This window comes from Trichomycterus rosablanca, unplaced genomic scaffold, assembly GCF_030014385.1.
Source record: "Trichomycterus rosablanca isolate fTriRos1 unplaced genomic scaffold, fTriRos1.hap1 scaffold_95, whole genome shotgun sequence".
NCBI lineage: Eukaryota > Metazoa > Chordata > Actinopteri > Siluriformes > Trichomycteridae > Trichomycterus > Trichomycterus rosablanca.
In genome coordinates this window covers 39,340-58,815 of record NW_026947259.1, presented here as the reverse complement: position 1 = coordinate 58,815, position 19,476 = coordinate 39,340, and the positions used below count along the sequence as shown (strand labels likewise).

Sequence of the window (19,476 nt, the reverse complement as noted above, 5' to 3'; positions counted from 1 at the left end):
GCAACATAATTCCACCATCTCAGCCAGGAAGGTCTGAAGCTGGGCATGTGCAGCATTGGTGGTTCAGTGGTAGAATCCAGCCAAACAGGAGCTGTACACAGGGACAGTGGCCATTCTTCTAATCTCATGGAAAGGCCCTTGTTCTACTTAATGTCACCAAGACCAAACAGTGTTACCTTCAAGGAATGTGCCACGTGCAGTTTGAGAAGACTCAAAAAGAAAATCAGATGCAGACTAGTCACTCTTCCATGCCATGCGCTTAGCGGCAAAAACAATGCCGTCTCCCCGTCGGGGAATCGAACCCCGGTCTTCCGCGTGACAGGCGGAGATACTGTCCACTATACTAACGAGGACGAGCAAAAGGGGCATCGATTAGGCATACCTCCCTGAAACTCTCACCACTTGAGGTGAACAGAAAGGCCACCTGCAGCAAAGATGTTTCTGCCCGGTTTCGAACCGGGGACCTTTCGCGTGTTAGGCGAACGTGATGACCACTACACTACAGAAACTAACTGAGTGGGGCACTTCCTGGCTGCAGCTTTGTGTCTGGAATAAACTGAAATTCAAAACCTAGATGAAGGAAGAATGTTGTCATGCGAAGCATAAAAAGTCTCAGCTGCTTCTGCCCGGTTTCGAACCGGGGACCTTTCGCGTGTAAAGCGAACGTGATGACCACTACACTACAGAAACTGAGTCTAGCACCTCCTGGCTGCAGCTTAGTGTCTGGATTAAAAAGGGACTCAAAACACAAATATGGGCAGAAAGTTATCAAGCGATGCATAAAGGGTAAGCATTGTTTCTGCCCGGTTTCGAACCGGGGACCTTTCGCGTGTGAGGCGAACATGATGACCACTACACTACAGAAACTGCATGCCTCAGCTCAGTGCCACTTGTGTTGCAGCACTCATCAGAGGCTTCACTCATCCAAAGAACTGGCTCAATTCTACTGACTAAGTCATGGGCCATGGGCTTACCAACAACAAAAAGCTAAAGCAGCAAACACGTGTCTGTGTGCCTTTAAAGCAGAGAAAGCAAAAGTAGCACTTGCAGCAACACAAAAGCATGGCATCAAAGTGTGAAGCCAGGCAAACGGCACAAGACACAAGCACCCAGTCCCTACAGCTAAGCACAAACTGCAGCTTCCACAAGCAGCCTTTGCATTATGCTAAATGGCCAAACTGGCTCAGTAACATAAGCCACCCACTTTAAACTAATTCAGTACAACAAGTGAGAAAGATCTCAGTCATGGTCAATGAAACTTTGAAATGAAACTTACAGATGAGAGAGCAGATTTGCAGAAAGGCACCCAGGTGTTCTCCTGCTTCCACAGGGCTATGAGAGTCTTCTTGCATCCCTGGAAACTTTGCAATGTGCAGCAGAAGGAGTCCAAGCAGTATTCCACTAAAATGAACCTGGGTCTTGCTGGGAGCCTCCACTCATCCACAGGACTTGATCACTTCTACTGGTCCCCTCCCTTTCCAGAAATTTAAAAGCTCTTTGTCTGAATCCCAGCTGTGACATCAGCAAACTCACCGTGCAGCCATTGGAGGAAAGGGGTGTGAAAGCTCTCTGCTAGTCCTGATAGACCAATAATGTGGTGGCACACAGCTGGGGTGATGGTGAAAGCTGTTGTGCAGTTGTTCTCTTTGTTGATGTGATGCAGAGAGATCAGCTGACTGCTAAAAGACCTCCTAGCACAATTACTCACCAAAGAACAAGTATTGGAGACCAACTCCCCTTCACAGAGCCACAAAGACAAAACCAGCACTTGCTTGCAGCAACGGGTTCTAACAGGGTGGTGCTTTTGTCGCCTGCGTTGGTGGTATAGTGGTGAGCATAGCTGCCTTCCAAGCAGTTGACCCGGGTTCGATTCCCGGCCAACGCATACCCTTTAACCAGCAGGTGCCAAGTGAACAAAAAGTAGCTTGCAACTCCTTTCATATTGCTCGCTGCAACATAATTCCACCATCTCAGCCAGGAAGGTCTGAAGCTGGGCATGTGCAGCATTGGTGGTTCAGTGGTAGAATCCAGCCAAACAGGAGCTGTACACAGGGACAGTGGCCATTCTTCTAATCTCATGGAAAGGCCCTTGTTCTACTTAATGTCACCAAGACCAAACAGTGTTACCTTCAAGGAATGTGCCACGTGCAGTTTGAGAAGACTCAAAAAGAAAATCAGATGCAGACTAGTCACTCTTCCACTTGAGGTGAACAGAAAGGCCACCTGCAGCAAAGATGTTTCTGCCCGGTTTCGAACCGGGGACCTTTCGCGTGTAAAGCGAACGTGATGACCACTACACTACAGAAACTGAGTCTAGCACCTCCTGGCTGCAGCTTAGTGTCTGGATTAAAAAAGGACTCAAAACACAAATATGGGCAGAAAGTTATCAAGCGATGCATAAAGGGTAAGCATTGTTTCTGCCCGGTTTCGAACCGGGGACCTTTCGCGTGTGAGGCGAACGTGATGACCACTACACTACAGAAACTGCATGCCTCAGCTCAGTGCCACTTGTGTTGCAGCACTCATCAGAGGCTTCACTCATCCAAAGAACTGGCTCAATTCTACTGACTAAGTCATGGGCCATGGGCTTACCAACAACAAAAAGCTAAAGCAGCAAACACGTGTCTGTGTGCCTTTAAAGCAGAGAAAGCAAAAGTAGCACTTGCAGCAACACAAAAGCATGGCATCAAAGTGTGAAGCCAGGCAAACGGCACAAGACACAAGCACCCAGTCCCTACAGCTAAGCACAAACTGCAGCTTCCACAAGCAGCCTTTGCTTTATGCTAAATGGCCAAACTGGCTCAGTAACATAAGCCTCCCACTCCAAACTAATTCAGTACAACAAGTGAGAAAGATCTCAGTCATGGTCAATGAAACTTTGAAATGAAACTTACAGATGAGAGAGCAGATTTGCAGAAAGGCACCCAGGTGTTCTCCTGCTTCCACAGGGCTATGAGAGTCTCCTTGCATCCCTGGAAACTTTGCAATGTGCAGCAGAAGGAGTCCAAGCAGTATTCCACTAAAATGAACCTGGGTCTTGCTGGGAGCCTCCACTCATCCACAGGACTTGATCACTTCTACTGGTCCCCTCCCTTTCCAGAAATTCAAAAGCTCTTTGTCTGAATCCCAGCTGTGACATCAGCAAACTCACCGTGCAGCCATTGGAGGAAAGGGGTGTGAAAGCTCTCTGCTAGTCCTGATAGACCAATAATGTGGTGGCACACAGCTGGGGTGATGGTGAAAGCTGTTGTGCAGTTGTTCTCTTTGTTGATGTGATGCAGAGAGATCAGCTGACTGCTAAAAGACCTCCTAGCACAATTACTCACCAAAGAACAAGTCTTGGAGACCAACTCCCCTTCACAGAGCCACAAAGACAAAACCAGCACTTGCTTGCAGCAACGGGTTCTAACAGGGTGGTGCTTTTGTCGCCTGTGTTGGTGGTATAGTGGTGAGCATAGCTGCCTTCCAAGCAGTTGACCCGGGTTAGATTCCCGGCCAACGCATACCCTTTAACCAGCAGGTGCCAAGGGAACAAAAAGTAGCTTGCAACTACTTTCATATTGCTCGCTGCAACATAATTCCACCATCTCAGCCAGGAAGGTCTGAAGCTGGGCATGTGCAGCATTGGTGGTTCAGTGGTAGAATCCAGCCAAACAGGAGCTGTACACAGGGACAGTGGCCATTCTTCTAATCTCATGGAAAGGCCCTTGTTCTACTTAATGTCACCAAGACCAAACAGTGTTACCTTCAAGGAATGTGCCACGTGCAGTTTGAGAAGACTCAAAAAGAAAATCAGATGCAGACTAGTCACTCTTCCATGCCATGCGCTTAGCGGCAAAAACAACGCCGTCTCCCCGTCGGGGAATCGAATCCCGGTCTTCCGCGTGACAGGCGGAGATACTGTCCACTATACTAACGAGGACGAGCAAAAGGTGCATCGATTAGGCATACCTCCCTGAAACTCTCACCACTTGAGGTGAACAGAAAGGCCACCTGCAGCAAAGATGTTTCTGCCCGGTTTCGAACCGGGGACCTTTCGCGTGTTAGGCGAACGTGATGACCACTACACTACAGAAACTAACTGAGTGGGGCACTTTCTGGCTGCAGCTTTGTGTCTGGAATAAACTGAAATTCAAAACCTAGATGAAGGAAGAATGTTGTCATGCGAAGCATAAAAAGTCTCAGCTGCTTCTGCCCGGTTTCGAACCGGGGACCTTTCGCGTGTAAAGCCAACGTGATGACCACTACACTACAGAAACTGAGTTGGGCACCTCCTGGCTGCAGCTTAGTGTCTGGATTAATAAGGGACTCAAAACACACATATGGGCAGAAAGTTATCAAGCGATGCATAAAGGGTAAGCACTGTTTCTGCCCGGTTTCGAACCGGGGACCTTTCGCGTGTGAGGCGAACGCGATGACCACTACACTACAGAAACTGCATGCCTCAGCTCAGTGCCACGTGTGTTGCAGCACTCATCAGAGGCTTCACTCATCCAAAGAACTGGCTCAATTCTACTGACTAAGTCATGGGCCATGGGCTTACCAACAACAAAAAGCTAAAGCAGCAAACACGTGTCTGTGTGCCTTTAAAGCAGAGAAAGCAAAAGTAGCACTTGCAGCAACACAAAAGCATGGCATCAAAGTGTGAAGCCAGGCAAACGGCACAAGACACAAGCACCCAGTCCCCACAGCTAAGCACAAACTGCAGCTTCCACAAGCAGCCTTTGCTTTATGCTAAATGGCCAAACTGGCTCAGTAACATAAGCCTCCCATTCCAAACTAATTCAGTACAACAAGTGAGAAAGATCTCAGTCATGGTCAATGAAACTTTGAAATGAAACTTACAGATGAGAGAGCAGATTTGCAGAAAGGCACTGTGAATGGAAATTTTATATTTTATTAGTTATTTGCATCAAACTTATAAGTTTCTGCTTTCTTAGTTCAATTAGCAGAGGTAGAAGAGACTTTTGGAAGGTTACTTAGGGGCAGAGATATGTTGACCTTGGCATGGGCTTCTTGCTTCCGTGGGAATGCATGGGTGTCGGGATGGTGTGTGCGGGGGTGCATGCGCAGTTTTGATACGGGTGCATTCTTGTGGAGGTACGCCATGTTTCTAACAAACTAACTATTCTTGTAGGATGATAAGCAAGTTTGATGTGGAATGTTGACCTTGAGTTGGGTCGCTGAGAAGAGTTAGCCTGAAGGGGCAGTAAAGTGGGGTATAAATACTGTGATAGGGCAGACAGGAGGGGCCCTCTCTCTCTGTAAAGCTGTGTGAGCGGTTTGCATTGAGGTTGGCCCTCAGCTGAGTAATAAATTGATTATTTGCTTTTATCATTATCCCGGTTGTCTGTGTCAATCTTTAAGGGTTATTTTGAATTCCCACAACAACATGGCACCAACCAGATGGGACACCGTTCCTTGGACGGCTGAGAAGTTCTGGGGGATACAGACGTCAGTATCCTGAAGGACTTTACTTCATCTGAAACGCCCAATTGGCATTCTGCGTTGCAGGACCAGACTTCATCTGCCGCCTTGGTTCCGGGGTTACTATCATTTTATAGACAGTAAGTAAATTAAATATTAAATATAATTGTACGGGGTGAATCACAAAAGTAACAAAATTTAGACTTGGATTTTGTTGATGGTCGGGATGGCCAGCAAGGGTCGATGGGATATCGGCTCGGTTTAGCAGTATTTCTTGGATAGAAAATCTGCCACAGGTTGACGAACCTAGTGCAATATGTCTCCCGGGAGAAAAAACAAGTCAATCCTAAACATAGAAGTTAAATATGGGATATATTTAACGAAATACGGGATGTATTTATGTGTTCGGGTGATTCACAATGGACAATTTAAATTGGGTGGATTGACACAACAAGGCATAATGGGGAGTGGCAAAAGCAAACATAAATTTTTGTTAGATGTGTATGATGAACCAAATGTGTGGTTTATGTATGTTAATTATGGTGAAACAGCAGTGGCTAAATTTGCATTTTGGATAAAAGAGTGTGGTTTTTCTTCCAAAGGTAGTTTTAGTGAAAGACAATTAAAAATGTTGAAAAGTTGTTAGGAAAAAAAATAGAGGAAAAAGAGATGTATTAATGTGATGGTTTTGGTATACGGGTTATTGAGTCTAAGAAACGTGCACATATATTACAAGCAGTATGTAAAACTAACAAAGCAGACGTCTAGTGTGTTAAATCTGTTTCAGACCCAGACCTAGACGGATGTCCCGGTCCGTGTCCTCCAGCACAGAAACAAGCGCAAGTTCAACAGAAAGCTGAGGCAAGAAGCCATGAGGGTGCCATTCCACCTCCTGAACAGCACCGCCCAAGAACTCCACGTAATAATCTACTAGACCTGCCTTCCAAACCTGAAGCAGGAAGCTCAGCTGTGCTAAGTACAACCTATGACCCGCCTAGTGAAGACAGAGAGGACCTCTTCTAATCCAACATGTTTTCCTCCCTTCACACTCGCTCGACTGGTGAATATCGTTTTAAGAAGAATTAAGATGGACAATAAAGACATGCTACATTTCCCATGATTGAAGTAGCAGGACCTGATGGACATGCAATGGTGGTTCATCGTCCGTGGACGGAGAATGACATCCCTGAGGTGTCCCAACAACTGACACATCCTCGTGAAGTTGGAGGAGAAAAGTTCTTAGTGGAACTGAGACCTACCACAAATGAACTAAAACGTCTAATGGGTCGGAAGCTGGGCGTGGACATTTCACATGTCAGAATGGACTGGATAACAGACAATGTCACACAGTGAAATGTGACCTGGAGTCATAAGGACAACAACAAATGCTTCATTTGCAAAAAGAAGGACACTGGGCCAACAAATGACTAAAAGAGTTGAGAACTATGGAGAAGACTGAATGATGGAGGAGGACCGGACTGAGGACAAACCAAAAGGGTCTGGTGAGTCAGAATTTTCTATGCTTTGCAAAGAAGAATTGCTTAAGCTAACACCTATAGCTGTTACATGTAAATGATAAGATCCAAGTAGCTATAAAACATATAGAACAAAAGTATTTTCCTGAAGGAACATATGTTAAGTATTCTGAACCTTAAAATGTCTATGATAATTTAATGTTTGTGAATGGTAGTGAGATACAGTTTTTGGTAGACTCAGGAGAAGGGAGTTCAGCCATTAGAACTGATGAGTTTGAGGTCATTCCAAAGAAAAGTGGAAGATTCATGCATTCAGTTAAGGCAACAGGAGTCACGGTTACTGAATATTATTCAGTGCTGTCAAAATGCCATTTGCAAGGCCTTGAGCCTTTTAAATTTTCCTTTCTACTGTCAGATCATTGTCCAGTAAATTGACTGGGGTGAGATCTGATGTGAAAAATTAGGTATTACCCTGATCAGTGAAACTGACGGGCTAAAAATCCAAATTACCCAACATAACTCCTTTCAGGGTGTAATGATGAACATTAAACCCTTACTTTATGTTTATTCGTGGCAACTCTGCAACCACAGCATGAATGGAGTGAATCTGAAGCTCAAAGAACACGCTTACTTGCTTACTAACCAAGTGAAAAATGAAGATTTGCATTGCACTGCACGGATCCAAGAGGGGGAGTCAGATGACCAGTATGAAAAGGAGTGTTTTAGAAACTTAGATAAGACTGAGGTTGTTTTGGAGTGGAAGTAGGAGCGAAGTTGAAGTTGACTTGTTTTGAATTGATGAAAGGGAAGGCTAACCACACCTGATTGACATAAAAGGCTGCGTCCCAAACGTGTCACTGTATAAAGGTTGTAATGATCACTGGAGTGATTTGGGTTCTTGAGGGTTGGAACTGTTGTCATGTGATGGTTGAACAGACATTGTGGATACTTTGGTGATGGAGAATAGGTGAAATGTCTGATTTCTGTACTAAGTTGATCTATGTCTCTCATGAGGAGAGGACAGTTGAGTTGTGTACAAATGTGTACAAAGGACATGATTGGTTGTGTCCAAAAGGTCAACAGTGAATGATTGTTTGTTGAATGTTCCAACGAAGGAGAAATGTGAAAATGACACTGTGAAACTATTATGTCACCTAGCAAAGATAAAGACAGCCTTTCAAAATTACAATTAGTAAAACATGAAGTTAAATTCCTAGGTTAACTGATTCCTGTCGAAGGTAAAAGATTAGAAAATGGCAGAATAGAAGCCATTCAGAAAAATCCCATGTCAATCACAAAAAAGCAACTAATGTTTTTCTTAGGTATGTGATTTTATTGCAGAACTATCATCTCTAAGTATGAAGTCCTCGAGGCTCCCTTAAGCGAAATTGCTGATGGGAAGGGTCTACAGGCCCACAGTGCACTTAGTTGGAACATCTAAGCGGACAAGGCCTTTGAAACATCAAAAAGAGCTCTGCAGATAACACCAACAACTGTGAATCCCGGATCCAAACAGACCATTCACTCATACAGTGAATGAAAAAGGAGGGTGTATGACGTCAGTATTACTCCAGGGTCATGGAGGTAAACTAAGACCAATAAATAATTTTTTTTTTTAAAGCTAAATTAGACCTTATAGTAGCAGGTCTCCAATGTGTTTGAGAGCTGTGCCAGCTGAATAAAAAGTGGTAAATGAAGAAGAACCTTTATTGTCATTATACTAGTGTAGAACAAAATTTTGTTTGATACTCTCCAAAATATAAAAGGAAGAAGAAGATAAAGTATTTACAGAAACATATGGATATTTACACAGGATAACCAGTACAATTTGAAGTATGGATTTTAGATAAATAAATAAATTATGATGAATGAAGTCACTGATGAAGTCAATGATTTAATAAACTTAGTAAGTTACTGAAATTTGACCTTGTTGGTTATAAATGTTGTTTCTCAACTGAAGAGTATATGATATGATAAGATGACAGCTAGATGGCTGAGGTATAACAGTGTATTAATTGAAATGACTAACATCTAGTGGTGGGCGGATCGATACCAAATTTTGCAGTATCGCACACCACTACTAATATCACAATAAAAATATGTAATGCATTTAATCCTGATACTTTTCTTCCTACAGAAAATGAAGGTGAACCAAATGATTGTTTTAATGTTGTTAATGAAGTTTGCTTTCCTAGACCAGATTGACAGGAAACTCCAAAATCCAGATATGGAGCTGTTTGTTGATGAATCTTCATACAGAAGCACAGAAACAGGAAGAAGCTGTGTGGGGTATGATGTAATGACAAAAAATGAAACCATTAAAGCACAATCACTAACATCTCAACTATCAGCCCAAGCTGATGAATTAGTAGCATTGTAAATTGGCTAAAGGGAAAAACTGTTCACATTTTTACTGTCAGTAGATATGAATTTGAAGAAGTATATGTGGCCTTTTGACCTATTTAGGTAAACCTATCACACATCACAACCTGTTTTCTGCACTTCTGGATGGAATCCTATTTCCAAAAGCTATTGATGTATGTAAATGTGAAGCTGACACCTGATGTTCTGATCCCATTTCACAGGGCAACAACAGAGCAGACATGGCTGAGAAAAGGCAGCAGTGAAGTGTACAGTAGATAAATAGTTTGTGTTGTGGAAAAATTATTTCTGTTTCAGCTGACCTGACAGCCATCCAGTCCTTCGCCAAGCCAAAAGGAAAGGCCGAGTGGAAGCGAGCTGGGTGTAACAAAAAGAACGAGGTTTGGTATGGTCCAACTGGTAAGCCGTGTCTTCCCAAAAAAATTGTTTCTAGATTATGATAATTTGACACATGGTCGAGACCGTGTGTCAAAAAGGAGGGATGCAGGTAGTATCTCAAGACATTAGTACACCAAGGGCTTAACTAGCTTAACTAATTACTCCCAACATTTTGTGAACACTGCATGATTTGCAAAATAAATAAGGTTAGTAGGGGAATTAAAACTCCTTAAAGTGCCCAACCACCGACTGATTGACCATTTCAGCATCTCCAGATTGATTTCATTGATATGTTCTCCAAATGGATTGAAGCATTCCCAACTGAGGGTGGGACATTAAAAACAGGATGCAAGTGCGGTAGCAAAAGCACTGACATAATCCAAAAGTGGGGGATCTGTGAAAGAATTGGCAATGACAATGGTACTCCATTTGTCAACAAAGCATTACAGCAGGTCGTGAGTATGTGATTTATTGATTTAAAACAACAATGTGCCCATCACCCAGCCTGTGAGGCTGTGGAGCGAGAAAATGGCACACACACACAAATTGACAAAATGTCGTTCAGATACTGGTCTGACATGGGTTAAGGCCCAGCCAGTGATAATAATGTATATGAGAACCAGAATAAGGGAAGAACAAACCTAAGCCCTTTTGAGATACTATTTGGCAAGACCTCCAAAAGCAGGAATCAGGCCCAGAGAAACTCCAAGGCCACTCACGGATGAGCGTGAGTGAAATGTTAAGTTATTGCGAAACCTGTCCTCTGTGTTTTGTGTGAAGTTCACAAGCAGGTGAAAGACTTCCTTCCAGGACCAACGAGTACCTATCTACATGATCTGAAATCCAGGTTACTGAGTGATGGTGAAAGAGTTCAGAAAAGACTTCGGGAGAAAAAGCTGGAAAGCCAAGAGGTGTCTAGATCCGTTCCAAGTGCTCCTAACGGCACAAACCGTCGTCAAGGTTGCTGAAAGAGCCACGTGGATCCACGCTAGCCATGGCAGAAGAGTGCCAGAACCAACTGAAACCAGCCCTGACACACACACAGAGCAAGATTAAAGGGGCAATGTCAGCTTGACCTTTTGCTGATAATCACACAAAAACAAGAGAGTTTTTGCATAAAAGTCACCTAAACGTGTTGACCCAGGAGAGGGGTACCTGATAAAAGAAGAGGACGTCATTGAGCCGACTGACATTGGACGGTGTGAAATAGCTGATTGATCAAACTGAAGAAAAAAAACCTTGAACACTGTGTAATAAAGTACATCTTGAACCAAAATCCAGAACATTTAATGAGACAGATTTTCACCTCAGTAACTAGTGAAAGTCAACTGTGAGCTTGTGTGTGATTTTTATTTGATTAAACAGGATCACTGAAGTGACATTTGGAACATATGGAAGATCCAGAGACTGAGAGTGAAACCTGGGGATAACACCTGTGTTGCAGAAAATTGTTGTAGACTAGATAATCTATAGAGGAAGGGTGTTTCTAAGCCTTGGTGAGGTGGGACGAGTGCTGATTGGGCGTGCCCGCACTCCGAGCACCAACATACGTCAAAAATGGCAAAGACTCACCTAACCTAGAAATTTCAAAGTCTGATGAAAATGAAAGCCTATTATTGACACATGGTGTATTGTATGTTAGCATGTCTAAGATTGGATGTGGCTTAGATAGGTTGAATTGGGGAAAAAAATTCTTAGACAGGTGTTCGAGAATTAGGTATCAGTATTACTGTTTATGAAAAGAACTAAAGTGTTAAATAATTAATGTAAATAGTTTTTATTTACCTATTGAGTTTCTTTTGACTGAGAGTTTTAGTTTTGATCATCTTATCAATCAAGTTGATAGAAGTTTTTGATGATTTAATGTTGTTTGAGTAGTTTTTTTTTTTAATATATATATACAGGTCCTTCTCAAAAAATTAGCATATTGTGATAAAGTTCATTATTTTCCATAATGTAATGATAAAAATTAAACTTTCATATATTTTAGATTCATTGCACACCAACTGAAATATTTCAGGTCTTTTATTGTTTTAATACTGATGATTTTGGCATACAGCTCATGAAAACCCAAAATTCCTATCTCAAAAAATTAGCATATTTCATCCGACCAATAAAAGAAAAGTGTTTTTAATACAAAAAAAGTCAACCTTCAAATAATTATGTTCAGTTATGCACTCAATACTTGGTCGGGAATCCTTTTGCAGAAATGACTGCTTCAATGCGGCGTGGCATGGAGGCAATCAGCCTGTGGCACTGCTGAGGTGTTATGGAGGCCCAGGATGCTTCGATAGCGGCCTTAAGCTCATCCAGAGTGTTGGGTCTTGTGTCTCTCAACTTTCTCTTCACAATATCCCACAGATTCTCTATGGGGTTCAGGTCAGGAGAGTTGGCAGGCCAATTGAGCACAGTAATACCATGGTCAGTAAACCATTCACCAGTGGTTTTGGCACTGTGAGCAGGTGCCAGGTCGTGCTGAAAAATGAAATCTTCATCTCCATAAAGCTTTTCAGCAGATGGAAGCATGAAGTGCTCCAAAATCTCCTGATAGCTAGCTGCATTGACCCTGCCCTTGATAAAACACAGTGGACCAACACCAGCAGCTGACATGGCACCCCAGACCATCACTGACTGTGGGTACTTGACACTGGACTTCAGGCATTTTGGCATTTCGTTCTCCCCAGTCTTCCTCCAGACTCTGGCACCTTGATTTCCGAATGACATGCAAAATTTGCTTTCATCCGAAAACAGTACTTTGGACCACTGAGCAACAGTCCAGTGCTGCTGTTTCTGGTTCAAAAGTGGCTTGACCTGGGGAATGCGGCACCTGTAGCCCATTTCCTGCACACGCCTGTGCACGGTGGCTCTGGATGTTTCTACTCCAGACTCAGTCCACTGCTTCCGCAGGTCCCCCAAGGTCTGCAATCGGCCCTTCTCCACAATCTTCCTCAGGGTCCGGTCACCTCTTCTCGTTGTGCAGCGTTTTCTGCCACACTTTTTCCTTCCCACAGACTTCCCACTGAGGTGCCTTGATACAGCACTCTGGGAACAGCCTATTCGTTCAGAAATTTCTTTCTGTGTCTTACCCTCTTGCTTGAGGGTGTCAATGATGGCCTTCTGGACAGCAGTCAGGTCGGCAGTCTTACCCATGATTGCAGTTTTGAGTAATGAACCAGGCTGGGAGTTTTTAAAAGCCTCAGGAATCTTTTGCAGGTGTTTAGAGTTAATTCGTTGATTCAGATGATTAGGTTAATAGCTCGTTTAGAGAACCTTTTCATGATATGCTAATTTTTTGAGATAGGAATTTTGGGTTTTCATGAGCTGTATGCCAAAATCATCAGTATTAAAACAATAAAAGACCTGAAATATTTCAGTTGGTGTGCAATGAATCTAAAATATATGAAAGTTTAATTTTTATCATTACATTATGGAAAATAATGAACTTTATCACAATATGCTAATTTTTTGAGAAGGACCTGTATATATTTTTTTTATACTTTTTATATTTACTTATTTTTATATTTAATACTCGTATAATCATATTTAAATGTTTTCTATTCTTTTTTTTCTTTCCTTTATGAAAAATTTTGAAGCATTTAATCAAGGTAGAATGGTTGTCTGATAGGCTTAATCATATAATTCATTTTATATGTAATTATTTATTATGTAAGTCATCCTGTGCTGAACCTGTGGTGTTGAGTACACTATCGCATCAGGTAGGTTGGTTGGTAAGATGGGTAGGGTGTGGAATTTTCCCTAAATTGGAAATTGGTTGATAATTAGCTCGTGAGGATTCTCTAATGAGCCTGAGGGTTTTTTCGTCCACCCATGGGGGATGACAGGATAAACAAGTAGATAGCATGGAACATTTATATTAAGACTTTATTAATCACTTATGGGTTTGTGACATGAAGTCACAAAAGAGGGGAATCTATTCTTAGTGATATTCTCAGAAATATTCCTAGCAAAAACAGTATATTCATTTCATACTATTTTTTTTTTTTAGGTGTGATTACTCTATGATAACAATACCTTAAACCTCTGACAAGGGTATATTTAGTATATAAAATGTTGTTAGTGTTGTCCAGGAAGGACAAGAGGAAGGATTGTGAATGGAAATTTTATATTTTATTAGTTATTTGCATCAAACTTATAAGTTTCTGCTTTCTTAGTTCAATTAGCAGAGGTAGAAGAAACTTTTGGAAGGTTACTTAGGGGCAGAGATATGTTGACCTTGGCATGGGCTTCTTGCTTCCGTGGGAATGCATGGGTGTCGGGATGGTGTGTGCGGGGGTGCATGCGCAGTTTTGATACGGGTGCATTCTTGTGGAGGTACGCCATGTTTCTAACAAACTAACTATTCTTGTAGGATGATAAGCAAGTTTGATGTGGAAAGTTGACCTTGAGTTGGGTCGCTGAGAAGAGTTAGCCTGAAGGGGCAGTAAAGTGGGGTATAAATACTGTGATAGGGCAGACAGGAGGGGCCCTCTCTCTCTGTAAAGCTGTGTGAGCGGTTTGCATTGAGGTTGGCCCTCAGCTGAGTAATAAATTGATTATTTGCTTTTATCATTATCCCGGTTGTCTGTGTCAATCTTTAAGGGTTATTTTGAATTCCCACAACAGCACCCAGGTGTTCTCCTGCTTCCACAGGGCTATGAGAGTCTCCTTGCATCCCTGGAAACTTTGCAATGTGCAGCAGAAGGAGTCCAAGCAGTATTCCACTAAAATGAACCTGGGTCTTGCTGGGAGCCTCCACTCATCCACAGGACTTGATCACTTCTACTGGTCCCCTCCCTTTCCAGAAATTCAAAAGCTCTTTGTCTGAATCCCAGCTGTGACATCAGCAAACTCACCGTGCAGCCATTGGAGGAAAGGGGTGTGAAAGCTCTCTGCTAGTCCTGATAGACCAATAATGTGGTGGCACACAGCTGTGGTGATGGTGAAAGCTGTTGTGCAGTTGTTCTCTTTGTTGATGTTATGCAGAGAGATCAGCTGACTGCTAAAAGACCTCCTAGCACAATTACTCACCAAAGAACAAGTCTTGGAGACCAACTCCCCTTCACAGAGCCACAAAGACAAAACCAGCACTTGCTTGCAGCAACGGGTTCTAACAGGGTGGTGCTTTCGTCGCCTGCGTTGGTGGTATAGTGGTGAGCATAGCTGCCTTCCAAGCAGTTGACCCGGGTTCGATTCCCGGCCAACGCATACCCTTTAACCAGCAGGTGCCAAGGGAACAAAAAGTTGCTTGAAACTCCTTTCATATTGCTCGCTGCAACATAATTCCACCATCTCAGCCAGGAAGGTCTGAAGCTGGGCATGTGCAGCATTGATGGTTCAGTGGTAGAATTCTAGCCTGCCACGCGGGAGGCCCGGGTTCGATTCCCGGCCAATGCATCGACTGCTTTTTCTTCACTAGAGACAAGCTGTAACCTGAGGCAATCTGAAATCCAGCCAAACAGGAGCTGTACACAGGGACAGTGGCCATTCTTCTAATATCATGGAAAGGCCCTTGTTCTACTTAATGTCACCAAGACCAAACAGTGTTACCTTCAAGGAATGTGCCACGTGCAGTTTGAGAAGACTCAAAAAGAAAATCAGATGCAGACTAGTCACTCTTCCATGCCATGCGCTTAGCGGCAAAAACAATGCCGTCTCCCCGTCGGGGAATCGAACCCCGGTCTTCCGCGTGACAGGCGGAGATACTGTCCACTATACTAACGAGGACGAGCAAAAGCGGCATCGATTAGGCATACCTCCCTGAAACTCTCACCACTTGAGGTGAAGAGAAAAGCCACCTGCAGCAAAGATGTTTCTGCCCGGTTTCAAACCGTGGACCTTTCGCGTGTTAGGCGAACGTGATGACCACTACACTACAGAAACTAACTGAGTGGGGCACTTCCTGGCTGCGGCTTTGTGTCTGGAATAAACTGAAATTCAAAACCTAGATGAAGGAAGAATGTTGTCATGCGAAGCATAAAAAGTCTCAGCTGCTTCTGCCCGGTTTCGAACCGGGGACCTTTCGCGTGTAAAGCGAACGTGATGACCACTACACTACAGAAACTGAGTCTGGCACCTCCTGGCTGCAGCTTAGTGTCTGGATTAAAAAGGGACTCAAAACAACCATATGGGCAGAAAGTTATCAAGCGATGCATAAAGGGTAAGCATTGTTTCTGCCCGGTTTCGAACAGGGGACTTTTCGCGTGTGAGGCGAACGTGATGACCACTACACTACAGAAACTGCATGCCTCAGCTCAGTGCCACTTGTGTTGCAGCACTCATCAGAGGCTTCACTCATCCAAAGAACTGGCTCAATTCTACTGACTAAGTCATGGGCCATGGGCTTACCAACAACAAAAAGCTAAAGCAGCAAACACGTGTCTGTGTGCCTTTAAAGCAGAGAAAGCAAAAGTAGCACTTGCAGCAACACAAAAGCATGGCATCAAAGTGTGAAGCCAGGCAAACGGCACAAGACACAAGCACCCAGTCCCTACAGCTAAGCACAAACTGCAGCTTCCACAAGCAGCCTTTGCTTTATGCTAAATGGCCAAACTGGCTCAGTAACATAAGCCTCCCACTCCAAACTAATTCAGTACAACAAGTGAGAAAGATCTCAGTCATGGTCAATGAAACTTACAGATGAGAGAGCAGATTTGCAGAAAGGCACCCAGGTGTTCTCCTGCTTCCACAAGGCTATGAGAGTCTCCTTGCATCCCTGGAAACTTTGCAATGTGCAGCAGAAGGAGTTCAAGCAGTATTCCACTAAAATGAACCTGGGTCTTGCTGGGAGCCTCCACTCATCCACAGGACTTGATCACTTCTACTGGTCCCCTCCCTTTCCAGAAATTCAAAAGCTCTTTGTCTGAATCCCAGCTGTGACATCAGCAAACTCACCGTGCAGCCATTGGAGGAAAGGTGTGTGAAAGCTCTCTGCTAGTCCTGATAGACCAATAATGTGGTGGCACACAGCTGGGGTGATGGTGAAAGCTGTTGTGCAAATGTTCTCTTTGTTGATGTGATGCAGAGAGATCAGCTGACTGCTAAAAGACCTCCTAGCACAATTACTCACCAAAGAACAAGTCTTGGAGACCAACTCCCCTTCACAGAGCCACAAAGACAAAACCAGCACTTGCTTGCAGCAACGGGTTCTAACAGGGTGGTGCTTTTGTCGCCTGCGTTGGTGGTATAGTGGTGAGCATAGCTGCCTTCCAAGCAGTTGACCTGGGTTCGAATCCCGGCCAACGCATACCCTTTAACCAGCAGGTGCCAAGGGAACAAAAAGTAGCTTGCAACTCCTTTCATATTGCTCGCTGCAACATAATTCCACCATCTCAGCCAGGAAGGTCTGAAGCTGGGCATGTGCAGCATTGGTGGTTCAGTGGTAGAATCCAGCCAAACAGGAGCTGTACACAGGGACAGTGGCCATTCTTCCAATCTCATGGAAAGGCCCTTGTTCTACTTAATGTCACCAAGACCAAACAGTGTTACCTTCAAGGAATGTGCCACGTGCAGTTTGAGAAGACTCAAAAAGAAAATCAGATGCAGACTAGTCACTCTTCCATGCCATGCGCTTAGCGGCAAAAACAATGCCGTCTCCCCGTCGGGGAATCGAACCCCGGTCTTCCGCGTGACAGGCGGAGATACTGTCCACTATACTAACGAGGACGAGCAAAAGGGGCATCGATTAGGCATACTTCCCTGAAACTCTCACCACTTGAGGTGAACAGAAAGGCCACCTGCAGCAAAGATGTTTCTGCCCGGTTTCGAACCGGGGACCTTTCGCGTGTTAGGCGAACGTGATGACCACTACACTACAGAAACTAACTGAGTGGGGCACTTCCTGGCTGCGGCTTTGTGTCTGGAATAAACTGAAATTCAAAACCTAGATGAAGGAAGAATGTTGTCATGCGAAGCATAAAAAGTCTCAGCTGCTTCTGCCCGGTTTCGAACCGGGTACCTTTCGCGTGTAAAGCCAACGTGATGACCACTACACTACAGAAACTGAGTCGGGCACCTCCTGGCTGCAGCTTAGTGTCTGGATTAAAAAGGGACTCAAAACACTCATATGGGCAGAAAGTTATCAAGCGATGCATAAAGGGTAAAGCATTGTCTCTGCCCGGTTTCGAACCGGGGACCTTTCGCGTGTAAGGCGAACGTGATGACCACTACACTACAGAAACTGCATGCCTCCGCTCAGTGCCACTTGTGTTGCAGCACTCATCAGAGGCTTCACTCATCCAAAGAACTGGCTCAATTCTACTGACTAAGTCATGGGCCATGGGCTTACCAACAACAAAAAGCTAAAGCAGCAAACACGTGTCTGTGTGCCTTTAAAGCAGAGAAAGCAAAAGTAGCACTTGCAGCAACACAAAAGCATGGCATCAAAGTGTGAAGCCAGGCAAACGGCACAAGACACAAGCACCCAGTCCCTACAGCTAAGCACAAACTGCAGCTTCCACAAGCAGCCTTTGCTTTATGCTAAATGGCCAAACTGGCTCAGTAACATAAGCCTCCCACTCCAAACTAATTCAGTACAACAAGTGAGAAAGATCTCAGTCATGGTCAATGAAACTTACAGATGAGAGAGCAGATTTGCAGAAAGGCACCCAGGTGTTCTCCTGCTTCCACAAGGCTATGAGAGTCTCCTTGCATCCCTGGAAACTTTGCAATGTGCAGCAGAAGGAGTTCAAGCAGTATTCCACTAAAATGAACCTGGGTCTTGCTGGGAGCCTCCACTCATCCACAGGACTTGATCACTTCTACTGGTCCCCTCCCTTTCCAGAAATTCAAAAGCTCTTTGTCTGAATCCCAGCTGTGACATCAGCAAACTCACCGTGCAGCCATTGGAGGAAAGGAGTGTGAAAGCTCTCTGCTAGTCCTGATAGACCAATAATGTGGTGGCACACAGCTGGGGTGATGGTGAAAGCTGTTGTGCAAATGTTCTCTTTGTTGATGTGATGCAGAGAGATCAGCTGACTGCTAAAAGACCTCCTAGCACAATTACTCACCAAAGAACAAGTCTTGGAGACCAACTCCCCTTCACAGAGCCACAAAGACAAAACCAGCACTTGCTTGCAGCAACGGGTTCTAACAGGGTGGTGCTTTTGTCGCCTGCGTTGGTGGTATAGTGGTGAGCATAGCTGCCTTCCAAGCAGTTGACCCGGGTTCGAATCCCGGCCAACGCATACCCTTTAACCAGCAGGTGCCAAGGGAACAAAAAGTAGCTTGCAACTCCTTTCATATTGCTCGCTGCAACATAATTCCACCATCTCAGCCAGGAAGGTCTGAAGCTGGGCATGTGCAGCATTGGTGGTTCAGTGGTAGAATCCAGCCAAACAGCAGCTGTACACAGGGACAGTGGCCATTCTTCCAATCTCATGGAAAGGCCCTTGTTCTACTTAATGTCACCAAGACCAAACAGTGTTACCTTCAAGGAATGTGCCACGTGCAGTTTGAGAAGACTCAAAAAGAAAATCAGATGCAGACTAGTCACTCTTCCATGCCATGCGCTTAGCGGCAAAAACAATGCCGTCTCCCCGTCGGGGAATCGAACCCCGGTCTTCCGCGTGACAGGCGGAGATACTGTCCACTATACTAACGAGGACGAGCAAAAGGGGCATCGATTAGGCATACTTCCCTGAAACTCTCACCACTTGAGGTGAACAGAAAGGCCACCTGCAGCAAAGATGTTTCTGCCCGGTTTCGAACCGGGGACCTTTCGCGTGTTAGGCGAACGTGATGACCACTACACTACAGAAACTAACTGAGTGGGGCACTTCCTGGCTGTGGCTTTGTGTCTGGAATAAACTGAAATTCA

The 19,476-nt window shown here is 44.3% G+C and overlaps 21 non-coding genes across 21 annotated transcripts; 5 read left to right on the top strand and 16 right to left on the bottom strand.

Moving 5' to 3' along the window:
* Window positions 1–281: 281 nt before the first annotated feature.
* Window positions 282–353, bottom strand: trnad-guc (transfer RNA aspartic acid (anticodon GUC)). Its single transcript has one exon. It is a non-coding gene; the product is annotated as a tRNA-Asp (tRNA).
* Window positions 354–436: 83 nt separating this feature from the next.
* On the bottom strand, window positions 437–509 carry trnav-aac (transfer RNA valine (anticodon AAC)). The gene has a single exon. It is a non-coding gene; the product is annotated as a tRNA-Val (tRNA).
* Window positions 510–617: 108 nt separating this feature from the next.
* On the bottom strand, window positions 618–690 carry trnav-uac (transfer RNA valine (anticodon UAC)). The gene has a single exon. It is a non-coding gene; the product is annotated as a tRNA-Val (tRNA).
* A 104-nt stretch (window positions 691–794) lies between these two features.
* trnav-cac (transfer RNA valine (anticodon CAC)) lies at window positions 795–867 on the bottom strand. The gene has a single exon. It is a non-coding gene; the product is annotated as a tRNA-Val (tRNA).
* Window positions 868–1,813: 946 nt separating this feature from the next.
* Window positions 1,814–1,885, top strand: trnag-ucc (transfer RNA glycine (anticodon UCC)). Its single transcript has one exon. It is a non-coding gene; the product is annotated as a tRNA-Gly (tRNA).
* Window positions 1,886–2,235: 350 nt separating this feature from the next.
* trnav-uac (transfer RNA valine (anticodon UAC)) lies at window positions 2,236–2,308 on the bottom strand. Its single transcript has one exon. It is a non-coding gene; the product is annotated as a tRNA-Val (tRNA).
* A 104-nt stretch (window positions 2,309–2,412) lies between these two features.
* On the bottom strand, window positions 2,413–2,485 carry trnav-cac (transfer RNA valine (anticodon CAC)). Its single transcript has one exon. It is a non-coding gene; the product is annotated as a tRNA-Val (tRNA).
* Window positions 2,486–4,005: 1,520 nt separating this feature from the next.
* On the bottom strand, window positions 4,006–4,078 carry trnav-aac (transfer RNA valine (anticodon AAC)). The gene has a single exon. It is a non-coding gene; the product is annotated as a tRNA-Val (tRNA).
* A 108-nt stretch (window positions 4,079–4,186) lies between these two features.
* On the bottom strand, window positions 4,187–4,259 carry trnav-uac (transfer RNA valine (anticodon UAC)). Its single transcript has one exon. It is a non-coding gene; the product is annotated as a tRNA-Val (tRNA).
* A 104-nt stretch (window positions 4,260–4,363) lies between these two features.
* trnav-cac (transfer RNA valine (anticodon CAC)) lies at window positions 4,364–4,436 on the bottom strand. Its single transcript has one exon. It is a non-coding gene; the product is annotated as a tRNA-Val (tRNA).
* A 10,359-nt stretch (window positions 4,437–14,795) lies between these two features.
* Window positions 14,796–14,867, top strand: trnag-ucc (transfer RNA glycine (anticodon UCC)). Its single transcript has one exon. It is a non-coding gene; the product is annotated as a tRNA-Gly (tRNA).
* A 118-nt stretch (window positions 14,868–14,985) lies between these two features.
* On the top strand, window positions 14,986–15,056 carry trnag-gcc (transfer RNA glycine (anticodon GCC)). The gene has a single exon. It is a non-coding gene; the product is annotated as a tRNA-Gly (tRNA).
* A 258-nt stretch (window positions 15,057–15,314) lies between these two features.
* trnad-guc (transfer RNA aspartic acid (anticodon GUC)) lies at window positions 15,315–15,386 on the bottom strand. The gene has a single exon. It is a non-coding gene; the product is annotated as a tRNA-Asp (tRNA).
* Window positions 15,387–15,650: 264 nt separating this feature from the next.
* Window positions 15,651–15,723, bottom strand: trnav-uac (transfer RNA valine (anticodon UAC)). Its single transcript has one exon. It is a non-coding gene; the product is annotated as a tRNA-Val (tRNA).
* Window positions 15,724–16,833: 1,110 nt separating this feature from the next.
* On the top strand, window positions 16,834–16,905 carry trnag-ucc (transfer RNA glycine (anticodon UCC)). Its single transcript has one exon. It is a non-coding gene; the product is annotated as a tRNA-Gly (tRNA).
* A 347-nt stretch (window positions 16,906–17,252) lies between these two features.
* Window positions 17,253–17,324, bottom strand: trnad-guc (transfer RNA aspartic acid (anticodon GUC)). The gene has a single exon. It is a non-coding gene; the product is annotated as a tRNA-Asp (tRNA).
* An 83-nt stretch (window positions 17,325–17,407) lies between these two features.
* On the bottom strand, window positions 17,408–17,480 carry trnav-aac (transfer RNA valine (anticodon AAC)). Its single transcript has one exon. It is a non-coding gene; the product is annotated as a tRNA-Val (tRNA).
* Window positions 17,481–17,766: 286 nt separating this feature from the next.
* trnav-uac (transfer RNA valine (anticodon UAC)) lies at window positions 17,767–17,839 on the bottom strand. The gene has a single exon. It is a non-coding gene; the product is annotated as a tRNA-Val (tRNA).
* A 933-nt stretch (window positions 17,840–18,772) lies between these two features.
* On the top strand, window positions 18,773–18,844 carry trnag-ucc (transfer RNA glycine (anticodon UCC)). Its single transcript has one exon. It is a non-coding gene; the product is annotated as a tRNA-Gly (tRNA).
* Window positions 18,845–19,191: 347 nt separating this feature from the next.
* On the bottom strand, window positions 19,192–19,263 carry trnad-guc (transfer RNA aspartic acid (anticodon GUC)). The gene has a single exon. It is a non-coding gene; the product is annotated as a tRNA-Asp (tRNA).
* An 83-nt stretch (window positions 19,264–19,346) lies between these two features.
* trnav-aac (transfer RNA valine (anticodon AAC)) lies at window positions 19,347–19,419 on the bottom strand. The gene has a single exon. It is a non-coding gene; the product is annotated as a tRNA-Val (tRNA).
* Between the last annotated feature and the right edge of the window lie 57 nt (window positions 19,420–19,476).